The sequence below is a fragment of the Ochotona curzoniae genome, unplaced genomic scaffold, assembly GCF_017591425.1.
Source record: "Ochotona curzoniae isolate NIBS_2020 unplaced genomic scaffold, NIBS_Ocur_1.0 scaffold_4701, whole genome shotgun sequence".
In the NCBI taxonomy this organism is placed as follows: Eukaryota; Metazoa; Chordata; class Mammalia; order Lagomorpha; family Ochotonidae; genus Ochotona; species Ochotona curzoniae.
The window spans coordinates 36,379,376-36,404,420 of NW_024467122.1; the positions used below are offsets into that span (position 1 = coordinate 36,379,376).

A 25,045-nucleotide genomic window follows, 5' to 3' on the forward strand; every position below is an offset into this window, starting at 1 on the left:
ATTTGGGGGATGAATCAATTCTTATAAGTTATTCATTATAGTTCTTATAAGTTAGTCTGTTACATACAGACTCATATTTTTATGTCTTCACGCTTGGATAGTGTAGGAGAGTGGTAGGGTAAGACTATGCCTTTAAATAAGTAATGATACCAATTCTCATATCAGATAAGCTATTACAGAAATTAAGCCAGCTTTATAACTTAGTCTCCATCGTTTGGAAAACATTTTCTGTTTTCTGACATAATCTTTCATTCTAAATAAAAATAGTCACACAATAATCATTCATACACTTCTTATGGACATATTAATTATATACTACACAGAAAGAAAAGGAAATATAATCCTGATTTTATGTAATTTGTGGATTAGAGAACTTGACAGACATGTAATTAAGTTACTGTTTTGAATAAATCTATTTCTAGCCTGTTCTGTTAGCACATAGCTTTTGTTTTTCAATTTCTTTTTCCTATGTGTTCCTTTTTTCTCTTCATCTTCACTCTCTTTTGTCTTCCCTTCTCGTTCTCTCCATTCTCTTCCTCTTCCTTTGTGTTCATTACAATATAAAATATGGGACAGGATAGTCCATAGGAAGCTATTTCTCTTCAGAAAACTGAATCAATTTGCTGGTCCTTATACCTCTTCTTCTTCATCTTCATTATCACTGCCACAGTGTCCATTTGCAAACACAGATGCTGTGATACTTTTACCTTGGTTGTGCAAATGAGTCTTAAGAGCAAAAACCAAGCTTAATAGGTTTTAATATATATGCTGCTGAAGTGAGCACAACTTTAATGACTTTTGTCCTAAGAGGAAATACAACAAAATACTTTGAAAAAAAATGTACTATATATCCAATAAATAATAATAGTCTTAGTAAGATAACACCAAAATTGTTTTCTTTCATCTCCCTGCAACATTCCCATCTGGCACAGTGTCTGCCAAGTCTAAGTCCAAGGTCCTGCAGCAAGCATTGCCAGCAGTACAGAATGCTTTCAATTACTGGTTCTCTACTCCTCCAGTCGCTAAGCAACTGACCTATGGCAAGGAATACGTAATGATCTGTACAGACAGCTTAACATGGTGGAGAATATAGGCTTTAGAAGCTTGATCTGTTGTACTGATGATACAATAATCAGTTAAAGATATAACTATATTTGGTATTAGTTTTCTATCATAAATAAAAAGATTAGAATCAGCCCTGTATATAGTAGGAATAAGTGTAAAACCAGTACAGTATTGGCCACTGATGCACATCGTATTGTTTGTACAAAGGACAAGTACTCAACATAGTATTTTGTTAAATATATATATGAGAATCAGCAGCAAAGGTAGAGTTTAGCAAAGAGCAGAAATGACTAGAGGATTATGGAAAAGACAAAAAAGGGAAACTAAAAGCGCAAATGCTGTGCAAGGCCTATGAAAACTGCTATGTCTGAGGTATACGGTAAAATATCTTCCTATGTGCTCAAGAAGAAAAGGAAATTGACTGGAATCAGCAGAAAGATTTAGCACTTGACCCTTGGAGCTTTCTGTTCTATTTATCTATCGTATTTTTATTGGTTTTTATTCCATTCAATGCAATATGCAGTGACCCATAGTAAATCCAGTTCACTAGAAAGGAATGATTGTATCTTCTCTTTATCAGTGGAGTTGCTTAGTAAGATATTTCTCCCTGCTTCTCCTATGTATTTTTTTAATATTATATTTGAAAAGCAACTACAGAACAGTGGATTAACTCTCCTTTATTTACTTTAATACTTCTGATACATTTTGATAAATGATAACTTGAAATTAACATTCCCGCATGCAAATGTCATTAGTACTACTGCTTCTAGAATTAATGAAAATGATGATCCTAACATAAATTAAAAAGAAGTCTAAAAATTTATGGGGAGATATCATATAATAAAAAAGCCTGATTTAAAATATGACTTTCCAGGTTTTGAAGAACTCATCACTTACGTAATGAGTCCTTATAGCACGATGTATAGGAACAAACGTCAATGATCATTTTAAATCACACGTGGGAATGTCTCTGTGGAAAAGACCCAGAAGTGGCCCTCATCCAAGAGAGAGACCCGTTGAGAAGGCTATTGTTCCACGCTACTCTTCTATGTTCACGCTACTCTTCATTGTTTTCTTGATAGGAACAAGAGGTAATCTCTGGTCTTCATCAAGGGCAGAGAAGATGAAAGAGAGAGAGTGAGAGAGAGAGAGAGAGAAAGTCCTCACAAAGAAAAGAAAATAAAGCAAAAACCTAATAAATAGATAGATAGATGCTAGATAGATAGATAGATATCTTCAAAAGTTAAATTATGTATTTTTAGTGTCTGTCTTTTAAATTAGCATCTGAATGGTCATTTCATTGATGAAACACTCACATACATTCTCTCTCTCTGTGTCACACACACACACACACACACACACACACACACACACACACACACACGCGCGCACGCGCAAACAGACCTGTGGCAACCAGCAATGAATAGTGTTTCTTCCCAAAGGAATGGTAACAATATTCCCTTCTTATTTTCGTTACTGTCAAGGTGATGTGAAATGAGGTCCAATGAGGAGCTAGAATCTTCAGCACCCATTCAGTGGGACTAAGGTACAAAGGTCCCTGATACTCTCCTTCATTAGGGAAGCAGAAATACGTAAGCTCCCTACCCTGCAAATGCAGCTGACTGGGGCACCTGGAACTATCAAGGAGACTTCTTTTCACTTTCTGTGATGTCAAAAGCAGCTGACTTACTTAGATTTAAATACAATTTGGAACCTCACCATGTGATATCCATGTGTCCTAGACTCACTGGGATTTTATTTGCATTTGAGAGACAGAAAAATCTCATTGTGAGAAGACAATGCAAGCCTAAAGATTGTTGGTGTGAATTTAGATTTACTTGACTAGAATATTGAAGTCACGATCAAAAATTATTTTTTATTTAAATATTTTAATGTTATTTATTCCAAAGGAAGGGTTTCAGAAGGGAGGGAGAGACAGAGAGAGACAGAGAGAGAGATTGATTGATTCCTATATCCTTTGGTTCACTCCAGAAATGACTGCAGTGGCTGGGACTGGGCCAGGTCGATGCCAGGATCAGGAACTGCATTTTGGCCTACAGCGTGAATTTCAGGGGTTGAGGATGTGAGTCTTCTGCTGCTTTCCCAGTTAGCAGAAAGCTGGGTCTGATGTGAGCCAGAGCCACGTGAGAAGCAGGTGTCCCCGAGACAGATTCACCCACTTTACCACAATGCTGGCTGCCATGATAAGACATTGTAATGAACAATATTTTTAAAATGCTTGAAACAACAAATGCAAACTTTACCAAAAGAAGTGAAAGATACCAAGAAAAATAGAAATGCTGTAGTGAAAAATAAAATATTCGAAACAAAATTTAAATGATGGGCCAAAGTGGGATGGAAAAAACAGAATAGGTGTCATAGTTATAGGACTACCACGACACGACACAAAAATAGTGTTCAGATCATCAGAACTCTAAAATGCAGGGCAACCAGAAAGGAGTCAAAAGTATTTAAAAGGCTATTTACTGAAAAATTCCAGTTTTGCAAAAGATAAATGCACAGATTGAAGAACTAAGCAAATCCAGAACAGAATAAACTAAAGAATTTCATACCAACCAAATCAACCAGAGAGCCCTGGGATACTAAAGCAGAAAAAAAATCTGAAAAGCAGTAGAAATATAAAAATATTTTACCTACAGAGGAACACGATTTGATTGACAGAGATTTCTCATTAGGAACCGTGGAGGTAAAAAATTAGTGACATATTCTTCAAGTAAGGAAAGTAAGGAACTGACAATCTGGAATCCTCTGTCTGGCAAAACGGCCCCTGATGGCTGAAGTGGGCAAAGACATTCTAAGAAAACAGAGAAGTAAGATTCTTTTTTCTGTAACCTATAGACCAATCCTAAACTTCAAAAGAATTTTTTTTGTGTGTGCAGAAAGAAAAATTTAAAAGCAAATATCCTAAATTATCAGATTTGTTTAAAAAAATGAGTAAATGAGCTGTTTCTCCTTTTGAATTTTCTAAATCACGTTTGACTTTTGAAGCATGTTTATGGCATGGTCTCAGGTTCTTCACAATGTCTGAAATGTTTTTTAGGCAATTCCATCATGAAGAGGAGTTGACCGATAACCGTTGAGGGAGATAAACCTGTGCTATGTAGACCTTTGGAGGATGCTGGATTCGGCCCTTCTCCACATCTCCACTGTCAGGCTACACTTACATAAGAGAGCGATGGACTGTGATTGCTTTAGTGTTGTAATAAAACAGGGAAAACCAGTAGGGGAGAGAAAGTCCCGGACACTTTGGAAATGTACCATAAAATAAATTAACTAATTAAAAACCAAAAGAATCTATATATGAAACAAAATGACATAGAAGCATACACTTTTTCACTGCTGATGTATTGGTTTTCATACCGCAGTGGAGCAAGCAAAAGCTAAATCCTCGCCTTGCATGCTGAGATCCCATGCAGGCTTCTGATTTGTGTCCTGGCTGCTGTACTTCCTGTCCAGTTCCCTGTTTGTGGCCCTAGAAAGCAGTAAAGGATGGTGCAAAGCCTTGGGACCGTGCACCCACATGGGAGGCTGGAAGAAGCTCTTGGTTTCAGATTGGCTTAGCTCCAGCCACTGGGACCACATGGGAAGTGATCCAGTAGACAGAAGTTCTTTCTTTATCTCTCCTCCTCTCTGTACATTTGTCTTTCCCAGAAAAATACATAAATCTTAAAATGAAAAATATGGTGCTTTTTTTGTTTGCTTTTGTTTTGTTTGTTACATAACTACAAAGTGAAGACTCTCAAATTGGAGTTTGACACAACCCTGTGTGTGCAATGTCAAAGAATACGGGTCTTTAGATTTCTTTAGAAAGTCAGCATTATTTCTTTCTGATCAATTCTGCATTCATGATACAAAGTAACCAGAGAAAATTTACACTCTTCAGGAAGTATAAAATTTTCTTCATTTTAATTCACTCAGCTCTTGAGAGTATCACAGATACTGCCTTCAAAAAATGGAGATAACAAAAACCAAAACAGAAACCATTAGGAAAACGAAAAAAAAAAAAAGTTTAAAACTTTCTACAAGAGGTGAAACTTTTGGAGAAGTTGGTTGACTACCCACCTGTTGGAGCTCAATGGGTTGGCCAGCCCCAGGCAGGACAGGATGAGTGCTCAAATGCTTCACCCTCAGGGCCAACTAGAAGCCTGCAGAGCACAGCAACCCAGTGGAAAACTCACTCATTCCATTGAAGCTTGCTTTCTGTGTGAGAGTGCCTCTGGCCATTAGGCACCTTTCCAACAACCCTGGGGCTACCTGGGAAGTCTGGGACCTAGTGACATCAAAGATAGTTTTGATAAAAAAAGGTAGGATGAGGTAAAATGGGATAGATGTTGATTGAATATAAGCAAAGGCTTCCTCAGTGAGACAGCATTTCAGAAACATACATCTTAATGCTGCTATGCCTTTGTTACTCCTGTTCCAGTGTTGATTTTATATTGTTCAGTGAATATGCTTTCTGCGATAAATTCAGTTATTGTAACAGTATAGAAGTATCTGTATGGGTACTTCAGAAAGTTCACAGTGAAATAAAATAAAGATGTGAATTTCCTTTGTTGCAAAACAATGGAGCATCTTCACAATGTTCTTTTAGGACTCACATTTCCACAGACTTTGTGAATATGTTCATTAGCATGTATATAAAAGGTTTTTCAGACTCAACCTTATTTTTTATTTCATTTCATTTTTATTTATTTATTTCTTAGCCTGGTGCGGTAGCCTGGTGGTTAAAGTACTTATCTTGTACATGCTGGGATCCCATATGGGTGCTGACTCGTGTCCCAGAAGTCCCATTTTCCATCTGCCTCCCTGCCTGTGGCTTGGAAAAGCAATGGAGGATGGCTCAAAGCCTTGAGACCCTGCACCTGCACAAGAGACCTGGAAGAAGCTCCAGGCTTCTGGCTTCAGAGCAGCCCAGCCCCAGCTTTTGCAGCGGGTTGGGGAGTGAATAACAGAAGGAAGATTTTTTCTTTTTGTCCTTTTTTTAAAAAAAGGATTTGTTTTATTTTTATTGGAAAATCAGATCTACAGAGAAAGAGACAGATAGATTGTTCTGTCTGCTGGTTCACTTCCCAAATGGCTGGCAGCAATGGCCAGAGCTGAGCTAAATCGAAGCTAGGAGCCAGGGGATTCTTCTGGGTCTCCCTTGTGGGCAAAGGGTCCCAAGGGTTTGGGTCTTTCTCTAATGCTTTCCCAGACTACGAGCAGGGAGCTAAATGGGAAGTGGGGTAGCCAGGACATGACCTGGCACGCATTTGGGATCCTGGCACTTGCAAGGCAAGGATTTAGCCATTGATTCAATGTACTGGACTCTCATTCTATTTTTCACAAATGTTTTGAAGTGCACTTATGTGTATATAGAGCTTTCAAGTAAAAAAATAACTTATTATGATTGTCTTTTGCAGAAATAGATGCTAATGATCTTATGCTTATTTTCCTTATATAGCCAAGAGATCTATTTATGTTATTGAGAATATCTATTTCTGCTTTTGTCCCCCTGCTGATGGCTTATTTTAATGCCATCACATCATCTCCTGTTCTGCTAACGTAGAAATATTTAGAAAGTGGCTTTATTTTTCTGTAAAATTATTTGGAAGACCGATAGAATCTGTCTTGGTACTTTAATGTACTTAGTTCTATTGGAGTCATTCTTAAAATACTTCCATTATTTTCACGTTCTTTCAAAGTAGCTTTGTATTTTGTTTATAATAGTTGCTCCCTCTAAATTCCTAAGTGATTACACTTTGAGATGACCATTCAAAGGCACCAGGGATCACGTTTATTGAACTCAAACAAATCAAAAATATTTTTGACTATCAATGCTGAAAACATAGTAACTTACTTGCTGTAGGCTATGCATACATGAGACAATACAACACTGGATGTTTCTTAAACTCATTAATACGACAGGTCTTCCAGAAAGTTTTTACCAAAAATACAGTTGATGAACTAGACACTTACCAGAACATACATTTTATTTTTATGGTTTATCTTGCCTCATGATTTTTCAGAGTTCTCACAGTTTTTTAGAGTATTACTAAATGTTGGGGTGGGGATCATGTTTGGTTGTGGCGTATTTGATACCTAAGTAAATCCTAGAATTAAATTCATAAAAAGCAACAGAAAGAAACTTCAGAACAAAATGGAATATAAAAGCATAATCTTGGGAAAAGATTTCGATTGTAATACTTCAACATATTAAAGAATATAATAAAGTTTCACTGAAAGACAAACTGCTTTGTGAATATAGAGCAGATATCTTGATAGAAAGGAACCTTCCCAATTTGATTTACACAGATGATTTTCATTTGACTGCTGAGAGTTCCAAGTGAGATACTGTACATGGGGTCTCTCAATAATCATAACTAGTATCTAACCTTTCTTAATTTTTTCTTACCTTGTACCAGTAACTTTCAAATCCAAATCCAATCAAGCTGTCTCTGAGAAGGTACCGCCACATTAGCATAGAAATGCCAAAGCATATTAAATATAGCCTGGATTTCAAGGTATTAGAAAGGATCAGAAATAATGGATAAAAACAGTATAAAATGAACTGCTCCTAATCATTTATATTATATTAAGAAAACCCTCTGATTCCAAGTACAAAATTTTATGGCAAGGTCATATTTTATTCAAATGTCATCATTTTTTTTAAAAAGAGAGACATGGAACATGAGTATTTTGAAGATCAGTAGATTGCTGAATAAAATTTGATAGTACAATTTCACAAAACTAGACACAAGACTGACAGGTTATTAATTAATTAGCAGTATTAAAGCCATGTCTATTCATTCCTAAGTAATTCTTGATAAGTCATGAAGATCTAATACAATGAATAATTCAAATGTTCTTCAAACTGTGTTTTTGTTTTTTCATTGCTTCACAATTGAGATTTAATTGGTGTTGAGAATCAGTAGACAGACATTTCAACTTGTATCTAATGCTTGACATACATACCAAGAATCTAACAAGCCATGAATTTGTCATTTTTGAAGTTATTCCAGTGACTTTCCAGCTTCGAATTTGGAGACAGCCCTTCCCGACCAGGTTACCAAGTCCCAGTTTCTTCAACGTTGCTGTCACCTGAATCCCACCCACTCATGATTGAATGTCACTTACAGGACATGGACAAGTCTTCACTCTACACATTAACAAAACAATCAGGAACCCTGGACTCCCACAGACAAAGGTGTGAGAGTGCACAAGGTTCTGACAGAGCAACAGGGAGTGGTTTGCGGTAGGAAAGAGCTCTGCTGACCCACACGGGAGAAGTAACTGGAAATTTCCAAGAAACGAAAAATGCACAATTATGACTCTGCATTGGCATTTGGTATGCAGTGTGTTTAGGATATAAAAACCACCCGCCTATGGAATGTGAAGCTGACACCTAGATAGGCAGAGCCTCCCCTAACCCAATATCTGACTACTTTCTGGTTGTACCAAAAAATAAACAACCAGCAACTGATTTCACTTCTTAAAAACCATCACTTACACTTAAAAAATGGAGTAAGATGGATGTCCCTCCTTCTTAAAAAAATAGTGCCAGAGTTACTAAAAAGTTTGTACTTACAAAGTAGTTGATAAAAATATTCCTCTGGACTGTACAAGAAGGAAGACAGGGAACACTGATAAGACATGGTACATGTTGGTAATCAGACTTGGCTTCCTTCTCTTCTGCTTCGTCAGAGGTAGGTCTTTGCTAATTTTTGATGTCACTGTTTTCCCCTGGCAAATTCTCTTTAATTTCTTGGTTCACCACCTCGGCTATTTTGTCCTCTCTTCCTTTGGCTTGCACATTTTCTTGTCCGATGACTTCTGGCCGGCTGCCTTCTTGGGCTTTGCATCCATGTTTGCAGGAGCCAGTTTTGCAGACAATCTGGCCAATTTCCTTTTGGGCTCTTCCTCCTCTGCCTCTTCGGCAGAGCTGACCTTCCTCTTGGGCATCTTGGTGGTGGAAAGCATGCGTGGCAGGGTGCCTGCGGTCCATGGCGCGCCTACAGCCTTTGCGAAGCTAGGCTGGCCTGGCAGCTGCCACTCCTCCAGCCGCCCCAGCTACTGGGACCTGCGACCTGTTTTTTGATTTAAAAAATTATTTTGTTATAGTGTTCCATAGGTTTTGAGAGTCCCCTTAACCTCTGCCAAATTCCTTCCACCGCCACTGATTTCCCCTCTGTTATTACAACAGTGGAATTCTTCATAAACAGTCCATAAGTCCATCATTTTCTGCTTAAGTGTATCCTTATATTGCAGGCATCAGCAATGGCAAAGTGTCCAGCATTTTATTGTCATGATATATTTAACAGTTTCATTGGGAGTTCTTCTTGATCTGGAAGTAGAGATGCATACTGCATTGTATCCTCACATCTAGACATGATAGTCTCTATTACACAATTACTATACATCCTCTTAAATGAAAAGTCACAACAAAATCAACAGCAGAATAAAGTTAGAAACTAAGTACAACATGAAATTAAACAACATGCTATTTAATGACTAAATCTTTGCTGAAGAAATGAAAGAAAATCAAGAACCTTCTTGAACAAAATGATACTACTATATGACCTATGAGTCAGTGAAGAATTTAATACAGGGAAAAATTGTTCTGAAGAAATGAAAATACAAGCAAAACATAAAAATCCATGAGATACAGCTTATGCTGATCTTCGTTGATGAGAAATGTCTCCTATTGGCAACAGATGAGTTTTGTTTCTTGATTCAATCTGCTAATTTACAATGCTTGATTGATGGGTTCAAGCCATTTACATTCATGGTTATTATTGCTAGGTAGCAATTTGGTCCTGTCATTTTAGCAATGTGGTCTTCATTATTTGATTTAGTCTTCTTTTGCTGTTTAATTAGACTATTCTCCATGTTTGGTTTTGGTAGATGCTATTCCTTTTTTTTTTTTTTTAATGTCAAGAGAACATCTTTTGGTATCATTTGTAGGGCTGGTCCGGAAGAAGAGAATTCTTTGAGTTTTTCTTTACTGTGGAAGAACTTTATTGTATTTTCAAAGACAAAACAAAGCTTTGCTGGGTACATAATTCTGGGTTATTTTTTTTTTCTTTTAGAATCTGGAAATTGTCACTCCATTGTCTTCTGACCAGTAGAGATTCTTTAAGAGGTCAGTTGTGAGTGGTTGGGATTCCTCTATATGCCAATTGATATTATTCACATGCCAAACTGTGTTTTACACTAGTGGACAGAAGGGCCTGTACCAGAACCATTTGATAAAACAAGAACCTGGATATTTGGTTCTACTGACCAAAAAAAAAAAAAAAAAAAAAAAAAAAGAACATTGCTCTTCTTGCTCCTTATAATATGGAGTTGAGAATGCAGGTCCAAGGCTGTAGCTTGTTGCCATTTTTATTTAAATTTTTTGAATGATAAAGAGGTCTGTGTATCTTCTGGAAGAGGCAGTCCCCCGTTTGCTCAGTTTTTGTTCTGAGGAAATCTCATAGTCTGGGATTGCCTTCTGCCAAGTAGGTGGCAGGGATTCAACTTCTTCCTCTTTTTAAGAATTATTATTTAAAAGACACTGGACTTTATGCTTGAAAAATACTTCCGATGAAAGAACCTCAACTGAATTTGAACTGTAGTAATGCAGCAAGGTGGAGAAATCCACCATGGGGAGAGGGTTCGGGGAGGGGTGGGGGGAATCCCAGTGCCCATAACACTATGTCACATAATGCAATGTAATTAATAATAATAATAATAAAATAGCGTGGAAAAAAGCCCAGCAAAAAAAAAAAAAAAAGAATTATTATTTAATTCTGGGGCCTGGCAACGTGGCCTACTGGCTAAAAGTCCTCGCCTTGGAGGTGCTGGGATCCCATATGGGCGCCGGTTCTAATCCCAGCAGCTCCACTTCCCATCCAGCTCCCTGCTTGTGGCCTGGGAAGGCAGTCAAGGATGGCCCAAAGCTTTGGGACCCTGCACCAGTGTGGGATACCTGGAAAAAAGAGAATTATTATTTAATTTTAATTGAGTACTAGAGTTTTTCAGAGATAGAGATAAAGAGATAGGGAGAGAGAGAGAGAGAAAGAGAGAGAGAGCTTCGATGTGTTCATGCATTCAGAATTGGACACAACAGAAACCAGTAGCTTCTTTTGGGGCTCCCATATGTGTAACTATGCAAGGCTTCGGCTATCATCCCACACTTTTTCAGGCCATTGGCCAGAAGCTGGACGCCAAGTGAAGGAACAGAATTTGAATCAGCACCCACACAATGTGTTGGGGCCATAGGCTGAGTATTTCTTAGATATACCACCATACTGGCCTCAGTATTTAACTTCTTAAATAATCATTACCGCCTCTGAGAGTACACACTGGTAGGAAATGGATTGAGAAAAAATCCTGGACTCAAACCAAGGTATTCCAACATGGAAACTGGGCTTCATAGGTGAGTGACATTTAACCACTAGGCTAAACACTTGGACTGTGAACTTTTTTGAAGTATTCTCAAACATCACTGCTTGAAGTCACTGTGTACCTTTAGTTATCTTTCTCAGTTACTATCAACAAGCTTTCCTTTTTTAAGATTCATTTATTTTTTAAAGATTTATTTTTTTATTGGAAAGTCAGATATACTCAAGGAGGAGAAATAGAGGAAGATTTCCCATCCATTAATTCATTCCTTAAGTGTCCTCAATGGTTGGAGCTGAGCTAATCTAAAGCCAGGAACCTGGAGCCTCTTCCAGGTCTTCCACTAGGGTGCAGGGTCCAAGGCCTTTAGGCTGTCCTCTGCTGTTTTCCCAGGCCACAAGCAGGGAGCTGGATGGGAAATGGGGCCTGCTGGGATTAGAACCAACACCCATATGGAATCCCAGCTTAGCCATTAGGCTACTGCGCCAGACTTAGATTAGAAAAGCTAAGGTTAGATGATCTTCCTGCATTTGTTATTGATACTTTTTTTTCTTTTTTCTGGGCTGTGCTAAGTAAGATCTTGCCTGATAGACCCCAAAATGGCTTTAAAAGAGTCAGTTGTCGTCTCTTTTCTATGCAATCTGACTGGAATGGAAGCTTCATTTGACCAGTTTACCTTTTTTGCTTGCTGTTGTATTCTCATCACCTACAAAAAAAGTTAATAAGTAAGTAGGTTAGATAAATGAGTGTTAAAGAAGTAGGCATAACTAAAACCTGCCCCCAACCTGTTGGAATATTCCTAGCACTCACTTTTCTTTTCCGACTGGTGGCATTCCTCCTCCATTCACAGACTACACTGTAGTTCATAACTCCAAAGCATTCTCAAATGTTCTCATAGTTTACATATCAGCTTAATTTTTATTTCTGCATCATTACCAGGGTTGTAACCCTGAAAGAAAACCCATGTCATGTTAGTTCTCCACCCTATCCTAAAAAGTTTAGCTGAGTAGGCTGCTGCTAAGTCATTTCCTGTACAGCCACTGCATTTCATGGCTGCTCATTCAAATCCCAGTTGTTCCACATCCCCGTCAATGCACCTGGAAAATACCAAAAGAGGGCCCAGGAGCTTGAGTCCCTTACCTATGGATGGGACCAGAGGAAGCTGGTAGCTTTCACTCTTGCTGCCTCTCCTTGAGAATCAACCAGTGGATGGAAGATCTCTGTCTCTCCCTCTCTCAGTTTTCTCCCGCTGTGCAACTCTACCTTTCTGAAGAAAGAGAGAGAGAGAGGAGTTCAGCTTAGTCTACAATCAAAATTTCTGTGCAATGCAGATCTCTCATGTCTGTATTCTAGTCAGGTTTCTTCATCAGCTTCTCTGGAAACGTAAAGAATCTGATCAACAATTGGTTAAGCCAATATTTTTATTTGTTTTAGATAGCATAAATCAATAATGAATATAAACTTCAATCCATGTTTTCTGGAAATATCACTCATGCTGTCATAGCATCTATTGATAGTATGTACAATCTAATTTGTGTATGCTAAAAATAAGATGTCAGTAATTTTGCTATATGACTACAAATATTAAAAGTGAAATAATGATGTGAAGTAAGTATCTCAAAAAGTAAGAGTACACTTGAATTCAAACACAGAAAAAACGTATGAACTCTATCTCTGAACATTAATAATTTTAATATCTTCTCTAGTTTGAATGTAGCTGCTCTGCCTCATGCCTTTTTGATAATGAAATGATGAACTTTATAAAAATGTTTTATGAATATTATAAAGTAAATATAAAGGAATGTTTGCCTCTTTTTGTAGCCATGTCTCTTTCATTTTTGTTTTTTTATATTATATTTCTTACATGCGATATTTGGTCATTGATATTCTCAGATAAATGTCTTCTACAAAAAAATAAAAAACAAAAAACAAACAAACAAACAAAAACAGCTTTCAGGATAGAATACCATTTATGTCTGCTCTTGATTTCTTGATTTAAAAAACCTATTGTCATTTCTTTCTAAAGAAAACAATAGCATTCTAATTTAGATAGTTTGCAAATCACAACAATTAAGCACTTGGTAAATTAAGATGAAGTACCAAAGCTAATTTTTATTGTTGCCTTATTGTTATGATTAATCTTTACTTTTTCAAAGTTATTATTTGCTCTGAGTCAGAAATGAGTCACTACCCTGGAAAGAAAAAAAGGTTTTTTTCTCTATAAAAATTTGATCTTCAAAATCATGCAAGCTCTATTTGTGTTTTAAATTTGGGAATTTTTTAAAGCTACATTATTCAGAAAAAAGATAGATTGGTGTCTCCGTTTTATTTTTTGTTTCCTAAGCCTCGGGTAAAAAAATAAAAGGATTTAAGGAAGGTAGAAAACAAACACCAGAAAGGAGATGGTACTCGAGTCACATAGACATCTAACATTTCAGATTTCTGTGAAATCTTCTGTTTGGTGGAGGATATCAGAGGAGAGAAAAGGATATTGAATTTCTGACAACATCGTGCTTGCTGCTTTGTCTACCAATGCTGAGCACATATTTTTTTAATGTGCTTTCTGCTTTGAAATCAGTACATTAAAAGCTTATCACACAAATGATTAAAAATTACTTACCATTTGTTTTCTATTAGTCATTTCTCCTGCTGTGATTGTCTCCTGGGCAGGGCCATTTAACCTCCTCATGGCTTTGACAGTGGTTCATCTTTGTCTTGACTCCAACTCCATTTCAGTTGTGTTGAAAGCATAAAACATATTTACCGAAAAGTTCTGGAGTGTACTATTGATCCCGTGGAACTCTGAGCCCATTAATTTTCCCTTTGTTAACAAGTTTCAGTGTGACTGTGCAATTAAGAGTTCCTCTGTAGGTCATGCAGCTGGTCAACTGCAGCTGCCAAGAAAAAGAGTGAAATATTAAAAAAGTTAAAGTAAACCACAAAGCTGCTTCAGTTCCTTTAAACCTTTGTTTATTGTGGTTTTTTTCTTTTACTCTCGGTGTGTAGTGAATATCATCACTGTCAGCATCCCTAGAGGAAGAGTTAGAGATGGATAAAGAACCAAGCCTCGTAGACTCATGTGATTTCAGCCTGGATAGTCAGCCATCAGCAAAGGAAAGATCTTCATCTGCTCCATCACCGAAAACTGGTTCCTGTGTGCTTTTAGTGAGGGAAGCACCATTCTCTGCATCTGTGGATTAGCAGCAACATCCTGTGACAATAAGTATCTACTAATATTGGGCACATATGTTTGCCTGATCTCTTGACAGATTTGACTCAGCCCCATTTTTGTCAAGACCATACATGGGACAACAAAAGGTTAAAAAAAAAAACAACCCAAGAATGAACATTGCTAGAGGTGATGCCACTGCTGGAAGTCACAGGCAAAGATCAGTCCTCGACAGCAATGTGGTGCAAGTGATCAAGAAAAAGTGACCACAGGAAGTGTGAATGTGCGTGCAAGTGCAAAGGGAATCACTTTTCTTTATATTCAGTTGATTTCAACCTGAATCAGACTGAGAGCATAAACAAGCTAGCAATAGGCAACTGGATTTGCTTTTCACCCCTTTCACTGAGGACTGGAATTTGCTTACTGTAGTTTATGATGTAGAGGCCATGACATGTGAACCCCTTGTGAAAACTCACAAAAGGAGAAGAATAAATGAGTGAGGGAGCATTCTGGACTTACTGGCCTGCACGACCTCCACTGCAAATATTACTCACAGAATCAGTAGCATTCAGAATGCTGACAGGAAGACTGCAAGAGGTCAGCAAAGGGTGAACCTGCATGAGCATCCAGGGACCAAACCTTTAAGAATTACGGTAAACTATTAGCTGTGGAGTGGCCACAATTGAACGGCAACTGTTCCTTTAGTTCTCATTTTTGGATGTTTACTCAAATCAATACAAATGCTTCCTTCTTTTTTTTGGTAGAAAAAAAAAAACACATAAAAGACTCAAAAGGAGTCAGACCCTGAAATGCTTTAATAAGCAGTTAGCAATAAAAAAAATGATCTGCAAGTCGAGTGTAATGTTCTTGCAGCTTTGCTCCCTGTCTCTCGTTGGGTTGTTTAGCTCTTACTGAGAATCATAAGGTCATGTACTATTGTCATCTCTATCTTCTACCCTAGGATAATGTAAGAATTTTCTGGAGTCGGTGCATTTCGTTGATTTTTTCACATACAAGGCAGTGACGGGGAGGAGACATGCTAATTCATCACTTTCATAAATGTTTCTTGTGTGGCCACACTGCGTGCTGGGTAGAAGTTAGGAATCTGAAGTGCAAGTTGCCTGTAATACTCTCTATATTCTCAGTTCTAAGCATTTTATGTTTAATGATACTTTAACATTGTAAACTTTTATGGGATGCCGTGGGATGCCTCTTTTATACATGTTAAGCTGGTGCAACATTCAATTGGGATACACATAACCATTTTCTCATATTTAACAGTGTCTAACCTCAGTTTAGAAAGGGAAATACAGGTTCATGTATAAAATAGCTTTTTCTTGTACTATCTATATCCAAGTATATGTAACTATCTGTATATATATATGTATATATGTATGAATACATATATACATATGTATATATATGTATATACAGATAGTTACATATATGTGTGTGTATATATATAATTTCTGTTCCCATTTCTTCCAGGGGAAATGAACATGTGACAATAGGGATACTTTTTGCAGCATCATTGCATCTTAGCACTGGCCTACCTGGTTTTCATTTTGTGAAGGGAACTAAGGTCCATAGGTGGAGTCTCAGCATGGGGAAAAACAAAAAGCCATTGTACACCATTTTGGATGCAAATGAACTTACCATAATAAAGGGATATGAGATAAGTCAAACCTTTGTTAGAAGTCTAGAATATCCTAGCAGTCAAGCTGGCTGCGGAAGAGGCCTGCATTCCTTGTCCGACTGCCTTGACTGGTACCGACCTCTGTGCCCTGATTCCAGCTCTCTTTATTGCAGATGCTGGCAGGAAGGCATAATGAATGAATTGGCAGATCTGGATTGAATTATCAACCCCTCGCTACCCCATTCTTTCTTTTTCCCTTTTTTTCAATCTGTATTTACTTTATTTGAAAAGCTGAAATAGTGATCTGCCCCCTGCTAGTTCATTCCTCAAATAACCGTAAAGGCTGGGTTTGGGTCTGGCTGAAGTGAGCAGCCCGAAGCTTCATCCAGAGCTCCCACCTGGGTGCAGGGCCAGGGACTTGAGCCATCTTCCGTTGCTCTCCCCACTGCATTAGCAGAAAGCTGGAATAGAAACTGAGCAGGTTGGGCCCAGAGTGGTTCTCAAATGGATGCCAATGTCACTTGTAGTGTCTTAAGCTGCTGTGCTATGAGGCTGGCCCCCGATTTTGACGACCAGGCCATATCTGCCCTGTGAGCATGTGCAGAAAGGATCAGCAGAAGCGATTCTCTTTGTCTCTCAAATAAATAAATATTTTTAAATGAAAATCAGAATTTTTAAACCAATTAAGTACAAGCCAAGTTCATAAAAACACATCTATATGTAGTTAATAGCTTAAATGCTATTGCTATGATCACATTTATACAATTTTGAGTTTATTTATTTTGAGGTTATATAATCAGTGTGTATTTTCCAGGAACCAGAAGCGTTTTCTGGGTGTGCGTGTGGGGGCAGGGTCCCAAGGCCTTAGGCCGTACTCCACAGCTTTCCCAGGCTGTAAGCAGGGAGATGGTTAGGAAATGTAGCAACTGGGACATGAACTTGTGCCCAACTTGGATGCTGAGGCTTGGAGATAGGGGATTAGCTAGTGGAGCCAATGCGTGGACCCCAGGGAATATTAACGAAGTGGTTTCAACTGCAGATTTTTTATTATGAGTGAACCTATACTTCCTTTCATATATTCAGAAATTCTTGGTTTTTTTTATGAAATGTATCTTTGTATATGTGTCTTTTTCTTTTGGTTTGTGAGTCTGTCTCTCTCTTATTTTTTTCTTATATTAAAGAACTTTTCCATATAAGCACTAATTGTTACTCAACTGATCCCTATAGTTTCACTTTGTTTACAATGTTTTTCTTTTTATTAAGCTTATTTTATTGCATGCATATATACATATCATTAATCTTAGAGTTTTTGAATTTTTAGCCATGTTTAAAAATGTATTAATCATTTTAAGTTGAAAAAATTTCCAAGTTTGTTCTTACAGTGTTTGTGTTTAAATTTTCTACAGTAAGTGGCTTAATTTTTATGAAATAATATTATTTCAGGCAGTAAGAATTAAGGAGCAACACACAATATTTTTCCACAAAATGATAGCACATTCTTCTTTACTGATTTGATTACTCATATTTTTATTTTCTGGATTTTTGATTACTTTCACCCATTTCTGTTTATATTCAATATTTAATGGTTTATTTTTGGAAGATCTTAAAAAAGAACTATGGAGCTTTGCTGAATGAATTAGTTTGAGAAAGGAGAGGGAGTGACAAGATATCTGATATGTGGTAATAGTATAGGTTAGAGAGGAAACATAATTTAAAAGAGGTTTCCTTTAGAAAACTCACACCATTTCTCTAAGAGAAATTTCAAGAAGGAATTAGATCAACAAAGAGCTGAATTAGGAGAGGGTACAAGCTATCTGTGAGATTTCAGGCAAAGATTAAAATGGAATAAAAATGATTACATTTTCATGTTTATAAAGTTGTGGCTTAAAAAATAATAAAGTTGTGGCTTAGCATAGATAACAAATTTTGATTATCTAAAAAAATTAAGGAATCTGGCAAGCTTTTCCACTGGCCCTTTCTACTTTTTACACATCATATCTATGTGGCTTTCTGACTCTTACTGTAATTCAAATGCTTTGCTTTCAGCTGCAGGTAAATGAAAGTCATTGTTAGCAATGAAGAGATTACCTGCTAAGAACTAGAGAGAGAAAGGTCTCCAGCTCAGAGGCTCCTTTATTACAGGAGGTTAGTAGGACATTCTATCACCTGATGGATGCGTCCTTCCTTGCAACGTGTCCTGGTTGCCAGGAGAACAAGCACTGAAGAGGCTCCCTGAAAATGAGCCTTTCAAGTTCAATAAATGATACGTGTTCCTTTTTACGAATGAGTCTTTTCTTATATTTAAGACGATTTGAACTGTTTACTTGTTTCTGTTTCTGGATAATAATTCAGCAAATATTGATGAACTGTGAGTAAAAGGAAAGAGTTATAATGATTACGCTACAGGATTGAAGACAAATCTGGTCTCTTAGATCAGAACCAGGAGATGAGACCTGTATTCCCTATGTCTCTGGGCTTTGTAGGAAGGACGCTTTTAACTGAATGACATATGGATCATGCTAAGAAAACAAAATATATTTATTAGCACCTAGTCTCCATTATGCATTACTTTCGCAAGAGTTTTATCTGGAGAATTCCTTGCATTCACTGCTTGGTAAATGTAACCCCTTCACTTTCAAACCCCTCATATATTTATCTCTGTGTGAAATAGTTGGAACTACAGTTTTCATGCTTAGAGATTGGCAGCCGCATGTTTCATAAACTGTCATAACCTAAGATTTTGAATAGCTAATCATTTATTTTTTTTCCTAATTGTGGAAATGATGTGGTTAAAGGTCAAATGATTTTCTGAGTTCAATCATGTTCCGTGTCATGACGCGTGTTTTCCAGAGTACTTGGTTATTCCAAGTTGTGATTAAAATGGTGAACACTAATGCAACATTAGAAAGACAGTTGGGAATATGTTTGCATTGAGAAGACAGATTTCATGAGCCCTCAAATGAAATCTGTACTTTTATTACACATTATAGGTTTGGATATTATCTCACAGTTCTTTGGCATAGCTTTTGTGGAGTTTTGATCTGTCTCTTAGCAGTTCTCATTACGTGTGTGTGTGTGTGTGTGTGTGTGTGTGTGTGAAGTTGCTTTCTTCTATAGGCTTTTGAGCCATTTAGGTGCTGACTTCCTTTGCTCTGAAGGTACACAATTCATAAAATACTAAGAAAAAAGCAGCCTTTCATTGGACAAGGAAGGGATATGAAAGAGCCCTGCTGCCAGTCCTACTTTGGGATACTCAAGAAGTAAAATAATCATGTGCTTGGTTTTGGAACTGAATTATTTTTCCTCAGAGACTATGAGTTTAAGTTATAATTCCCAAAGTGACTCTATTTATAGACAGGGACTTAAAAATGTAATTGAAAGTTGATGAGTGGTAATTCAGAAGTTGTAATCCAACGGGTCTGATGTCCTTGGACAAGAGGAGCGTATATCAGTGATGAGCACAGAATGAAAAAACAAACAAAAAAACCCAAAATGTCACACAAAGACAAAGCAAGAAGCTGGCCAAGTGCAAGCCAAGGAAAGAATCTTCCAAATACTACAAACCTACCGATGTCTTGTACTTGTGGAAAAGCAAACTTCTGTTGCTAACGAATCCAGTATGTGACACTTAAAGCTCTTCCTTCCCCTGGTTTACATGGCTTCAATGGTTGAAGACAGGAGCAAGGAACTTCCTGCAGGTCTCCCATACGGGTGCAGGGTCCCAAGGATTTGAGACATCAGCTGGTGCCTTCCCAGGCCATAAGCAAAGAACTGGTTCGGAAATGTAGCAGCTAGGACATAAACCAGCACCCATTTGAGATGCTAGCAGCAAAGGTGGAAGCTTAGCCCTGCCAGCATAATGCTCTGTCTCCATAATGTTTGTCTTTTTCATAAGCTATGTATCACTTAGGAAAAACTCCAGAATCCTGAATCTCTCCTTTCCCCCCCTTTTTTCCCCATAAATAATAATATTTGTGTGTTCAAAATATATTTCTGATTCATATCAGCCTCACTTTATTAAAAAATTATCTATTTGCTTGAAAGTCATGATTTCTAGAAGAAACAAGGAGGGAGAGAGAGATTTTCCACCTGCTTTTTCACTCCCCAAATAACTACAACAGCCAGAGGTAGGCCAGTGTGAATAAGCAGGGAGCTAGCACCTTCACCTAGGTCTCTCACTTGGGTGAAGGGGCCCTAACCTTGGGCTGTTTCTGCGGGTTTGTTTTGTTGTTGTTGTTGCTTCCCCAAGGCCATTAATAGGGAACTGGACTGGAAGTAGAGTAACCTGGAGTAGCCTGGCGTAGACTAGCTAGGATACCGATGCTACAAGAGAAGGATTAGGATTAGCCTGCTTTGTCATCGGTTTTATCTCAGTTACAAAGTTACCAGTTTGCATGCAGTTTGTAAGTATGAGGTTAGAACAACCTGCTATTAATTAATGATGAAACAAAAAAGTGAGTTTTCTGTATTCCTAAGGTGTTAAGAATGTTCAGGTGTGAGAATTAGACAAAGGGACACACAATGAAGTAGAATAGTTTGGTGCCACTATATTACCAATTAGGATAAACTATCTGACATTTTATGAATGAAGTGACTCGTTTTTAGAAGTAAGTCTAACAGATCATATCTAAAAGTGTCTTCAAGAGCTTCTGATTATACTCATCCAGAAAAGAAAATTGCTTAAGGATAAAATGTGTCCGACAAAGCTCCCCAGGCATCCAAGAGTAACAACACACTGAAGGATTTAAAGGCCCTGACAATCAAAATGATCCACATGATGTTTCAGTTTAAAACTGCCTGTTGTAGTCTAAAGCCATTTTGTATTCTCTCATCCTTAGTGCACAGACATAGTAGAGGCTCACCATTGGAAACTCATTATTTATTGAAGAAATGCATCCTATACTGCTGTGCGTATATTTATGCTCTAATCTCCTCCATATCCATGGGGGATTGGTTTCAGGGTCCCTTTCAGGTAACAAAATTCATGGATTTTATAACCACTATTAATGCCATAATACTTGCCTATAACCTGTGCACATCCTCCGTATTCTTTAAGAAGGCAGATTTCTAAAGATGAGAGAGAAGGAAAGAGAGAAAAGAGAGAGGAGAGAGAGAAAGATTCTTCCATCTACCAATTCACTCTCCAAATGGACACAGTGGTTCGAACTAAGCCTATTCAAGGCCAGGAGCCAGGAGTCATTTCTGGGAATCCCATGTGGGTGCAGGGCTGTAAAAGACTTGAACCATCTCCACTGATTTTCCAGTCCACAAGCAAGGAGCTTGAATAGGAAGTCAAGCACCTTGGACTAGAGCCAGAGTCCACATGGGATGCCAACACTGGCAGGCAGAAGATTAGCTTGTTGAGCCACCACTCTGGTCATATATAATTCTTAACACATTTTAAGTACTACATAAATAAATGCTACTTTGAATTGCTTAGGGAATAATGACCATAAGCAAGACTGTAAATATTCAATACAAATCAAAAATGTGAAATATTCAGATAGAAAGCAATGGCATTTGATTCAACAATAGAAAAACAAGTTATTATATAAACACTTTTTTCCCCTAAAGTTACTGTAGGCATCTGATGTAAGCTATTATCTTTCCAAATCAGTGGGAATTTTACGCCGTCTGAAATGCAAAAACATATTACTCTTATCAACAAAAGTCTGTATGTTAATCTTTTCTGGAAATAGCATTATTATAGAATTTTTAAACACTCTGCAGTGAGAGGGAAAAAAGCAGTTCTATAAATAATTTACCACATGAACTTGGCCACATGTAATCTCTAGCACACATTTGTGTATCTAAAAAATTAAGCTATTTTGTAGCACTTGATCTGCAAGTTACATCTTTTCCTCAAGGGTTTCCTCTGAAGCTCAGGGTCAGTTTCTGTCCTAGTCTATTACATGAGAAAAGCAGACTTGAAAACCACCATCACAAAACCTCAAGATTTTCACCTGACGGGTCTAAGTGCCCTAAGATGTAGGTTTTCTTTTGTGGTTGTTTCTGAGATAAACTTAGGTCACAAAAAGTGTAAGTATACAGGATTTTTGCAAGAAAAAAAAGGTGTAGTGTGTGAATCATGAAATTTCATAGATTCCATGTGATCCCTTGTTTGAGAAGTTACAGGTCGTATCGCATCACAGCATCTGGCCTAAAAAAACCTAATCACTTGATATAGGAAACTCTTTTCTCCCTTCCCGATCTCTGTTAAGATGGTTTTTTCTCCGTTAAAAATACAAGAAATACTCTGAATAATTTTGTGACAGAGCCAAATGCAGCCCCCAATACTGTGCTTGCCTAATGATAAATAACTAGTCCTTACCTTTAAGGAGGTTTAGACAATTGAGTTTGTCCTGTAGCTTGGGGGTAGTCAGGAAAGTTAGACACAATATTTTAACGCTCATGCCTCCTCTTTTGCTCTTAGCTGTCATTAATCCCTAATGCCTGGAACTGCATAAATTTCTTCTACAAAGGAAGCCCACAGGTCGTTTTTATTTGGAGCACTTTTTTATATGCGCCACGATATATTCTGTTATGTATTACCTCGTCTGAATGCAAAACTGTTTTATATGCAGATTTAAGGTAATGAGCACTCAAGTTTAAAAAATGGCTCTGGTATCCTGTAGCTTCTCAATAATAATATACTCTTACATTCCAACAGAGAAGGATGGATTATGGGTTTTTCAATTTGCATCAGGCATATTAATTGCAGAGTAGGGCTTCCACATAAAATATCAATGTACTGGAACAAACCGTTAATGTACCAGAATATGAACGCTTACATTCATTTCTGGAGCTTTAAAAGGAATCATCCTTTTTTTTTCCCCCTTTTTTCTGTACCTCTGGAGATGATACAGTTTTTTAGTCAGTTAATGAGAACTATGTAACCACTGTTTCTCCAGAAGTCTCTAATTAGATTAAGTGCAATAGGGACTTTTTTAGTCATTTCTGTTGGGGAACCATACAACAAGCCTTTAGGGAGAGAGAATAATTTAGATGGTGTGGAAGAAACTTATTTTAGAGTTCCTTTTAAGAAACATGACATGGAAGATCAACTTTATGTTGTAGTTGGAGGCAGGAAAGCATGCTCTACTTTGATTTGCATTATATTTCTCAACTGTGAAGAGAATACCTAAACTAGTAAAACTGGAATTGGAAGTTTGCTAAGTAATTTGCAGCTAAGCTTTTGCACTGTAGGTTTCATTGTGCCTTCCTGGATGACTTTGAATTCCTCATTTTGCTTGCAAGCAAAAAAATGTGAAAGTTCATTTAACAAAAAAGTATAATGAACACTCATAAATGTTCTCATGTTAATTTGTCCTATAAGCTAATATAAACCAAACACAACACTAGTTAGACAAGAGTTCATGTTTGAATATTTTAAAATATGTTCTCAGTGAAGCAGACTTGTCTATGTGGATCAACATGGAGGAAAGAATAAAATGAGAGGTCACTCAAAAAACATAGCATATTTTCCACATATATAAATGTATATCAGTGAAAAGAAATTGGTGAATGCTCACTTTCTAGAATTCCCATCTATTGTATCCTAAATCAACATTTTCTCTTATTGATATTTCATTCCACATTCATATTGATACCTAGAAGTTTGTGATTTTATTATCTTTAAACAGTAGTAAAGTAGGGACCTGCTTTCCAAACCATCCAGAGAAAAACAATATTTGAGTTTGTATGTCACTGCTGAAAGCAACAAATCATCTCACAAGAGAACAGAAGAAATAACTTCCTGCTTAATCTCACCAGAGACTTGATTCATTTTGTGTCTGGAGCAATTGGTACAATATTCCAAACTGAAATCAGTTTTCTTTTCAATCTTTAGGCAAAACAAGGAGTGAGAATGCACTAGTTTTTCTGATAAAGCTTTTTTTTCTTGTTGTTAAGAAATCATATGTATGTATGCCCCGCCCCCCCCTTTTTTTTTTGCTTTTGTTTTTTCTTTGCTTTGCAACTGTGACTTTGAGTTCACAATGCTTCAGTAAGTTTAAGTGTGTCACGGGTCAAAAACGAAGCTAAGATAGAGTTTTCTCAGTATTAAAACTTTAATGCTTTAAAACGGAAAAAAAAAGTGAAGACTGTGGTAAAAGTAATTTTGATACTGTTTGGAAGGAATAGCCCCAGGCAGCATGAATGTTCAGTATGCTGGGCGTAAAACAGGCACACACAAGCTCAACGAAGAGAGCGATGCGAATCACTGGACCCATCGCAAACTGCCTGCATCTGCTGGGTGCCAACATTCGGAGAGCTGCTGCAAGTGTGTCGTACTACTTTGTGCACATTGAGTGGATGCATTTTAAATTCAAGGAATTTGATTTCAAGTCAGAAGGCCCAACAAGATGTTGCGGTTTATTTCTGAGCAATTCAGAATGCCTTTACTTGCCTATGAGGTTGACCCCTTGTTTGAAATGCTATGTGACACATGACACTATTTTTGTTTGACATTTGATAGTACATAAATGATAGAAAATGAGCTCAATTGCCTCATTTCAAATTTTTACTTAATTTCAATGATCACAAGGGTGGCTGTATTTTCAGTTGGCAAAATGAACATTTTTAATGTTTAATGTTTGTAAGGTTTCATGTTTGTGAGGACAGCATAATTAGATACATACAATTTAGGTGTTTTGAACTTTACTATTTAGTAAAAATTACTTGTGGATTATAAGAGATAATTTTATAGGTACCAATTGGATGGGCTTGCTCCACTTCCTAAACAATGTATTCTAGGTCCTTTTACAGAGAGGGAGAGAGAGAGAGAATGTTAG

The 25,045-nt window shown here is 37.3% G+C and overlaps 1 pseudogene; it reads right to left on the minus strand.

The window, feature by feature from the left end:
• Positions 1–630: 630 nt before the first annotated feature.
• On the minus strand, positions 631–9,027 carry LOC121148318 (annotated as a pseudogene).
• Positions 9,028–25,045: the final 16,018 nt, after the last annotated feature.